Source organism: Furipterus horrens, unplaced genomic scaffold, assembly GCF_987537825.1.
Source record: "Furipterus horrens unplaced genomic scaffold, mFurHor1.1.pri manual_scaffold_8, whole genome shotgun sequence".
Taxonomy (NCBI): Eukaryota; Metazoa; Chordata; class Mammalia; order Chiroptera; family Furipteridae; genus Furipterus; species Furipterus horrens.
This window is the reverse complement of record NW_028327178.1, coordinates 2,827,498-2,835,539: the sequence shown is the minus strand read 5'-3', so window position 1 is coordinate 2,835,539 and position 8,042 is coordinate 2,827,498.

The following is an 8,042-nucleotide window of genomic DNA, read 5'->3' as shown; positions in this document are numbered from 1 at the left end:
TGTGTGGAAAATGAACAAAGGCATACAGACGAACAAATGGAACGCTCATCACCTACCGCAGCCGACCTGTGCATGTCAGACCTGCGTCGTTCTTTGTACACGCACTGATTAATAGCAATCATAATAAAATTAATTTTAATATGTCTGTGCACTACCTAACATATCATATCACATTAAATTATTGATTGCTTTCAGCATGAGTAGGAGAATGCAAGGCTTTATAATCATGTGAATAAATAAAAACGAGAAAAAAATTTGTTTGCTAAATGTTGCTTTAATGACGGCAATTAGACGCTACCACAGCAACTAGGTTAATTATAGTGAAGTTGGGATAAGTAAATTATTTACAATATTACGCTCCAGCTGTGGGTCTGCTCAAAAGCAAATCAATTTACTATGAACACTGACACGGAATAAATGCTCTTATTTATACCATGTGAAAAACTATCTTTTGAAACTTTAACATCCGTAGTTAATATATTGAGGAAATACTGAAAGTAAAAACTGAAAGAAATGTCAGGCAAGCTCCAAAAAATAAAAAGGAACACCGTCCGACTTCCAAATCTCTCTAGGTTGAGTGGGAACATCGCTCGCTCATCACACAGACTTAATATTTCATAGGCTAAAGATAATGTTCTTTCACGAAGCAGTCGAAGTCCAGACTATATTGTGTTCCTTCGCTTTATACCCTAGTTCTTCAGATAGGCTTAACAGCACTCACTGGGAAGGAAGACTGTCTCCTTTTTATTTCTGTAGCCAAACCATGTTCCCTGCGATCATATCCAGCCAATGCTCCAGGCACTGAATAGTTTACTCACTAGTAAAACCCAAAATTAGACTCTGCTTTGGATTTCACGAGTTTTATACCCAGAAAGACCTCCTGAGCTTAGCTCAAATAAGCCCTTAAAAATTTTAATGAGAACAAATTAGTTCTACAAATGCACATACAGATTGAACATAAAATCAGCTGTCCTTGGGGACATCATGTCCACAGACACGTAATTAATCATCGCCCTGAAATACAATGGAAACACCACACGTCCACATTTTGAAATGAAAGTGCGGGTACATTTGATTCATTCCACCTGACGGCCCAGAGCTGTCCAAATCAAACAGGAGCCTTTTGATTACAGAGCAATCAAGTCTCTAATTAGGACTGGCACTCCCCCCATCATCTTCCCGTCATAATCACAGCAGCTTGTGCTGTGACGATCGGAAAGAAAGCTGGGTGGGAAAAGCAACAGGGATAAAAGTGACTAAAAAAACAGTTCTAAAATTATAAGTTTCAAAAGACAAGCATATATGGTTAACCACAGACAATAGACTTTTTTAAAAGGGGGACTTTGCATTTCTCCTTAACCCCCAAACAGTGATCATGGCCAGCAATCTGCTTTAATGATTATTTTACGAAATAACTTCCCAGCCTCTGTTTTATCAGAACAGACTCCTTCTGATCACCCTCTGGACATCTAAATGTACGCTCGTCTTTAACACCTGAAATTCAGCGGGCCAGAACTGAAGTCGTCCTGGCCTCTCTGCCGCTGAGAAACAGCCTTACCTCCCTCCCGCAGTCCTGCTCTGGGAACCTGAAACCCGGCTGTAACCAACCCCTCCACCTGAGGATATTCACCCCTGCAATGCTGCCTGCTCCCACCCACCTGCGCCCACGACCCCGCCCCCTACAGGTCCTCACTGTCCCTCCTCCGGCCTGGCGATGGCTTCTTAACCATGAAAGGTAGAGATGAAGCTCCGCTCCCCACCCTCCCCACCCCACTGTGGTCTCCATGAGGACATGGTCCATGAGCCCACTCCCTCACTGGTGCTGCTGGTTCTTCCTGTTCCCTGAGGAAGGGCTTTCCAAACGGCCCTGGGTGCGGAAAACCATGCTCAGAGATGTTTAAAGTAAAGGAGGGGTGGGGTCTGCCCTCTTGCGCTTTAGAAGACCATCAAGACAAACATAAATACGCCGCTTCTTTCCGGACCTCTAGTCTCTGAGGCGAGGGTGAGCCCAGGCACCTCCAAGGAAGAAGAGCAGGACTCAGGGGTCCCTGAACGTTATCTGACCACCAAATGCTCTCTCCAGAAGACTTGCTCGGGTGGAGAGGAACACCGTTTGGGATAAGTTGGCTTACAGGATTCACTCTAAACTCCTTAATTAAAATTTTTCTCTTGAGTCACGTATCCAAATTTCAGATGGGTCTAGAAGACAGGAAAGGATTTCAAACAGACAAAGTCAGGGAAGAAGACATTACAGAGATGGAAGGAAGGATGGAGACACAGAGAAGTGTGCCAGCGGGGACACTGGCTGCCTTTGCGCCCACCCCCATGTTGCGGAATGTATTTTTGATCACAGAAAATCAGAACAGGGCTTCAGAGAAAAGTAAGGACCCAGGTAGGCAAACCTTCCAAACTGGACTGCGGAACTGCCCCTCTGAGGCGGTCCTCCGGCATTAGGGCAGGGAGAGACCTCGAGATAAATCAAGTAAGCAGGGGACGTGACCTCTTGACAAGCTGGGACTGCTTCATGACATGAGCCATGGATATACTGATGCTGCCGCTTCATGACAAAAGGGTCACATCAAACACTACGGGGTGAATTCTTCATACCAAGCAACATTCGCCACGGCCGTCTCTTACCCGCCGCCTCTGAGCCCACCCTGACCCCAGCCCTCGGCGTGTGCTTGCAGTCAGAGGGCACGCGTGGCCGAGCGTGGCTCCCACGGTGCGTGGTACAGGGAGTCTCTCACAGAAACAGAAAAACTCACAGAAAGAGCGGAATGGGGGCCGCCAGGGCTGGCACAGGGGGGAAGGGAGCGTGGTCGCTCACCAGGCATGAAGGGGAACAAGGAGGCCGAGAGCCCTGAGGTGTGACTCCCTGTCTGTAGCTCACAACGCCTTGCTGTGCACCTGCAATGGAGGGCCGATCCCACGTTCCTGTTCTTACCAAAATAAAATACTATGAAATCTAGAAAGCTGAAACCCTTTCGTATTTAATCAAAGTTGAAATGGCTCAATATCCACAGGACAGAGGCACTTGCATCCAATTAACTGGCTCAAGGCAGTGGCTTCAAAATGTCAGTGACTCTGAGTTCTTCTGTCTCTCGGTGTGTCCCGGGGACAATGGTAGTATTAATGAAAATGGAAAGCCTGCCGTGCGCCCGGCACTCTGGTCAACTGTGCATATATTATCCCATTTAATCTTCTCAATGACTTCATCTCACAAATGAGGGCGGACGCTCACCGTGGTGGCAGAACGTGCCAGAGGTCTTGCTCGCAGTCAGTGGCGGAGCTCAGCCCACACCAACCTGAGCGTGTGCCCCTCCCAAGGAGAGACCCTGCTTCTCACCTATGTCGTGCAAAAGACGTGCATGGATCACAACACGTATCCGACCAAGCCCGATCTTCCTTTAGTAAAGTAAGGCTTGTTTTTCCCGCATGAGACATTATTTACAAAAAGCTGTCAGCTGATAGCAACGGGGAGACGAGTGCTAAGGAGGAAGGTAAGCAGAACGACCAGCCTTGGGAACATGCTTCGCCCGGGGACTGGACTTCACCCCCACCGACACGGGGGTGCATATGCAGTGAGCTGGGGACAGGATGATGCTGCAGTGAATGTCTACACACTGATCCCACTTATTAATTCTTCCACAAATTCCTAAGAGGCAGAAATGTGAGCCTTGGTTCCCCGCAGCAGCTGATCAGTTCTACTTCTGGAAAAACAGAAATAGAGTCAATATTTTTCCTCAAACACAGAGAATTGTCTGATGTAACCGTTTTGCGCGCCCTTTCCCTCTGTGCCTCTCTCTGAGCAGCGCTGTCTATCACGGTCTCAAACTTGTTAACTTCGATTTCATTAGAGCAGCAGAAACACTTCGAGCGAAGAGGAATCGGGGCTGCAGGGGTGAGTTTCCCACCGCGTAGGACACACAAATTCTAAGAAATTCTTAAGGTCAAGTGCATCCTTCAGAGTGAGAAAAGAACTCTCATGTCAGTGATGAGCCTCAGTGGCTTGACATTGGGCGGTGGGGGTTAAGTAACGCGGGGTCCTACCTCACCCACCTGTCCAGCTCTGTGACATTCCAGAGAACTGCTCTGAGGGACACTTCTCAGTAAAGACCACCGAGTTTTCGTTTGTTTTCCTTTCAGACCAGGTCAAGCCCACTTAAAACTCTGAGAAAGGCCAATTACGTGCTGCATACATTGCAGGTAGAACTGCATTTTTAGCAGGTTGTCCCTACACTTAATATTTGGAAAATTAAAGCAAGGGAAATGAAGTAGCTTGAAACCAGACAAGCAAGGTTAACAGAGGCTCTACAATGCCATTTGATTGACAAAGCTCTGTGGTCATTTGAGAGTTCGGGCTTGTCTCTTATCTGGCAACAGTGACGGGTCTGCTCTGGCACCTGGCTACTGTTTCCAGATGCCGGGTGGCGTTTGCATGTCGGCTGAGAGTCATCTGCAAAGAAAACAGTCATACCAGGAGGGGGGTAGGTGAGCACCCCGCAATGCACCGAAGGGCTATTTATTATTCAGTCGGCAGCTCTAAGGACAGAACAAATGGAGCGCGGGCTGGCGTTTCTGATTGTGGACTGTCAGGATGCCTGACTCTGTAACCTTGCGTATGCAAATGCCCAGATTTCCTTTCCACGAGGGGCTGAGGGAGCACCCTTGGTCTCATTCAGCCACGATGAAGGCCTTCGGCGAAGTGCCAGACATTGGCACGGAGAGGGCTTCAGAGGGAGACGCGGATGCCTGAGACCCGCACAGCCTGTATGGTTTCAAGCCCCCAACTGCATTCATTATTCGCCACAAACCCTTACAAGCGTCATTGCTGTGCGGCACTGCCTACTGCGTGGTGTGAGGGCCGTCTGTTACCGCTTCTCAGGCCGTGTTAAGTCTCATGCCCAGCCGGCCACGGTAAGAAGGCAGGCGGGCCCACTCCCACCGCTAGACTTAAGGCTGATCTCTGGATTCCACGTAAAAAAAACAAACCAAACACCGTGGTCTCGGTCCATGTGGGACATCATAACAAAATGCCACAGCCTGGATGGCTTACAAACAACAGACATTTACTTCCCACAGGCTGGAGGCTGGAAGTCCAAGGCCAGGTGCCGGCAGGGTAGAGCTCTGGGGAGGACCCTCTTCCACGTTGCAGGCTGCCGTCTTCCCTGGTGTCGGCACCCGGCAGAGGACCGAGCGAGGAAGCAGCTCCCTCCAAACGTTACAAAAGGCACTGCCTCCATTCACGGGGGCTCTGCCCCTGTGACATCATCTAACCCTAAATTGCCTCTCAAAGGTCCCACCTCCAAATACACTGGGGGCAGGGTCTCAACATATGAGCTGAGGTGGCTATGAACATTCCTTCAGTCCATAATCATCACACCAGATAGTGTTCAGATGTAAATTCACTCAGACAGAACGTTTACAATCTGGGGTGACTGGGAGCAATGACCGGAGACGTTGGGATGCTGGCAGAGCTGTTTCCTTTTCAGTCACGGACAGGAAGGTAGGGCTGAGGGACGGACCTGACCCACGTAAGGCATTGCAGTCGGAAAGGGGAGAGGTGCACCCATCGTAGAAAATTTAAAAAGAGTCCTGAACCAACTAAAATCTGTCTGCTTTTTATTCTCACCATGAACCGGCAATTCTAAACAAAATCAGTGATAAAATACTTGTCACGGGGGAGGGGGGTACATTTTGTTGGTCTACGTTCTAAATGGTTGCTGTGGATGCTAGTGAATTTTAATAATATATACGTAAGCTACAAATTAACACCTTTTTATTAGTCTTCTTTAATGAACAGCATGACCTACATGGAAGCTGAGTTAGGGCAATCACTGATTACACAGTCGTTCTGCGACCCTGATGGAGCCCGAGTCACGGCGCCGACCCGCGTGCCCCACTGGGGCTCCATCCTTTCCTCCCTGCCCTTTCTCTGCGTGAAGCTGAGCTAAAACGGCACACGTGAACACAAAACAGAAAACCGACGATGCAGTGACGGTGAAGACTGAAAAACTGGACTGAGTGACTACAGCTTTGCCATTCTATGTGGCCACTTGGAGATCTGTATTTGTGTTTGTTTTAATACAGTGAAATAAAGTTTTAACTGGGAGGTGTCATATTTGCGTTTAGTGAGCGCAAATTTTAGTTCAAGTATAAAACATTCAAAAAACATGTTCCTGGATATGAATGCGGTCTTGAAAATCAAAAACAAGTCTTTCTTATCATTGATCATCTTTTTTTTTAAACCATAGAATAAACCAAGAAAATGAAATTTGTCATCGGTGGTATGATTGTATGATTTTGCAGTTGTCTGAACTGTCGCGTGGAGAAGGACCCGTTAGAAAGCAATCTGCTCTGGTGGCAAATGCCCCAGTGACATGACTGTCTGCAAAGTTTTTCAAATTATTGGGCTTGACAAGGTGAATCTCTGTCACTGCAGGGAAAACTTGACTCTCCCGTCTGCCTAATACTGATCATGAGCAATTAACCTGAAATTATGGGGAGCCTTTGTGCTAATGAAATTTGACATTAAATTTCCAAAATGATTTCTGCAAACATGACATTTCTCCATGGCAGGAAGTCCTCTTGGCGCTGAAGCCATTTGTGCAAGCTGGGAAAGGGTCATCTTCTCTCTTCACTTCTGTCTAAAACACTCTTAGGATTCAACTCACACTTGGCTCCATTAAGGACCACAGGCAATGGGTGAAGGTCATGGGCCACACGTTGAAGATCCTAGGCTAGGCACCCAGGTCTCTGTGAAATGGGGATAGTGCTATTTCCCCTTCCCAAGCATGCAGCTGCATTAAGGGTCATGGACACATTTCTCTAACCTGACTTTGGGGACTCAAATTAGATGCACATTTGCATAGTCATCAAACTGAACAGCTTACAAAAAATAGTTTCTAAGAAAGGTGTGGATGGCAAAGAAGTTTGATTCCTTACTCCTTTGGTTACCCAAATGAGTGAAATAATTCGAATTTAATACAATTAAATCTTATTTCTGGAGAGATCAATACAGAAACAAACAAACAAACAAAAAAAATCAAACAAAGCCAGGTCACCTTTTTAGTCTCTTGAAATTAAATGTAGGAAGTGTCATTATACATTTTAAAACATTCCAGATCAAGAACTAGAATTTTTTAAGAAAATTTCTTTACTGAAATATAGTCAAAATGATACGAGAAATATGTTTCCAAGATGGACATTCAGAAAGAGAGAGGCATGGGGGGAGAGCCAGAACAAAGGCTTCCAAGTTCTTGAGGTGATCTACAGAATATGACAGGCTACCTTATTCAATGATCTCAACGAGCTAATGAGGAAGATAGGTAAAGACACTTGGGTGTCCTCTCTAAGGTTACGCAGTATTATGGGCTAAATTATGTCCCCTCCAAAACTCTGAAGCCCTGACCCCCAGTACATCACAACATGACTATATGAGGTCTATCTGGAAAAAGTCCAGCCATTGTTAACATAATGAGATTGGTTTGTGTGACACTGATGTAACATGGCAGCCAAGGATAGAGGACTGGAATGTGCATACATGAACAATGACGACTTCACTGTACTAGTCAGTGGGGGTGGTAGACACTGTTGAGTGAGCATATGTGCTGTGTGGTCATCACATTAAAAATGACTGAGCAAGTAGAGCAATGAATCTGCATCACATTTTGTGTTAAGCTCGAACATTCCTCCACGGAAACTATTCAGATGATTCAGAAGCCACAGCTGTGGGCAGCAGGTGATTGGCAGCTCCATCATGACAGCACACCCACTCACGCATCACATCTTATGCAATTTTTCGGTGAAACATCAAATCACCCAGGTGACTCAGCCCCCTTAGAGCCCAGATTTGGCACCCTGTGACTTCTGGCTTTTCCCGAAACTAAACTCACCTTTGAACGGGAAGAGATTCCAGACCCTTGATAAGATTCAGGAACATACAACCACACAACAGGGCAGCTGATGGCGACTGGGAGAACTGTGTGAGGTCCCAAGGTGCCTACTTTGAAGGGGACTGAGGAGGTGTCATTGTCTTATGT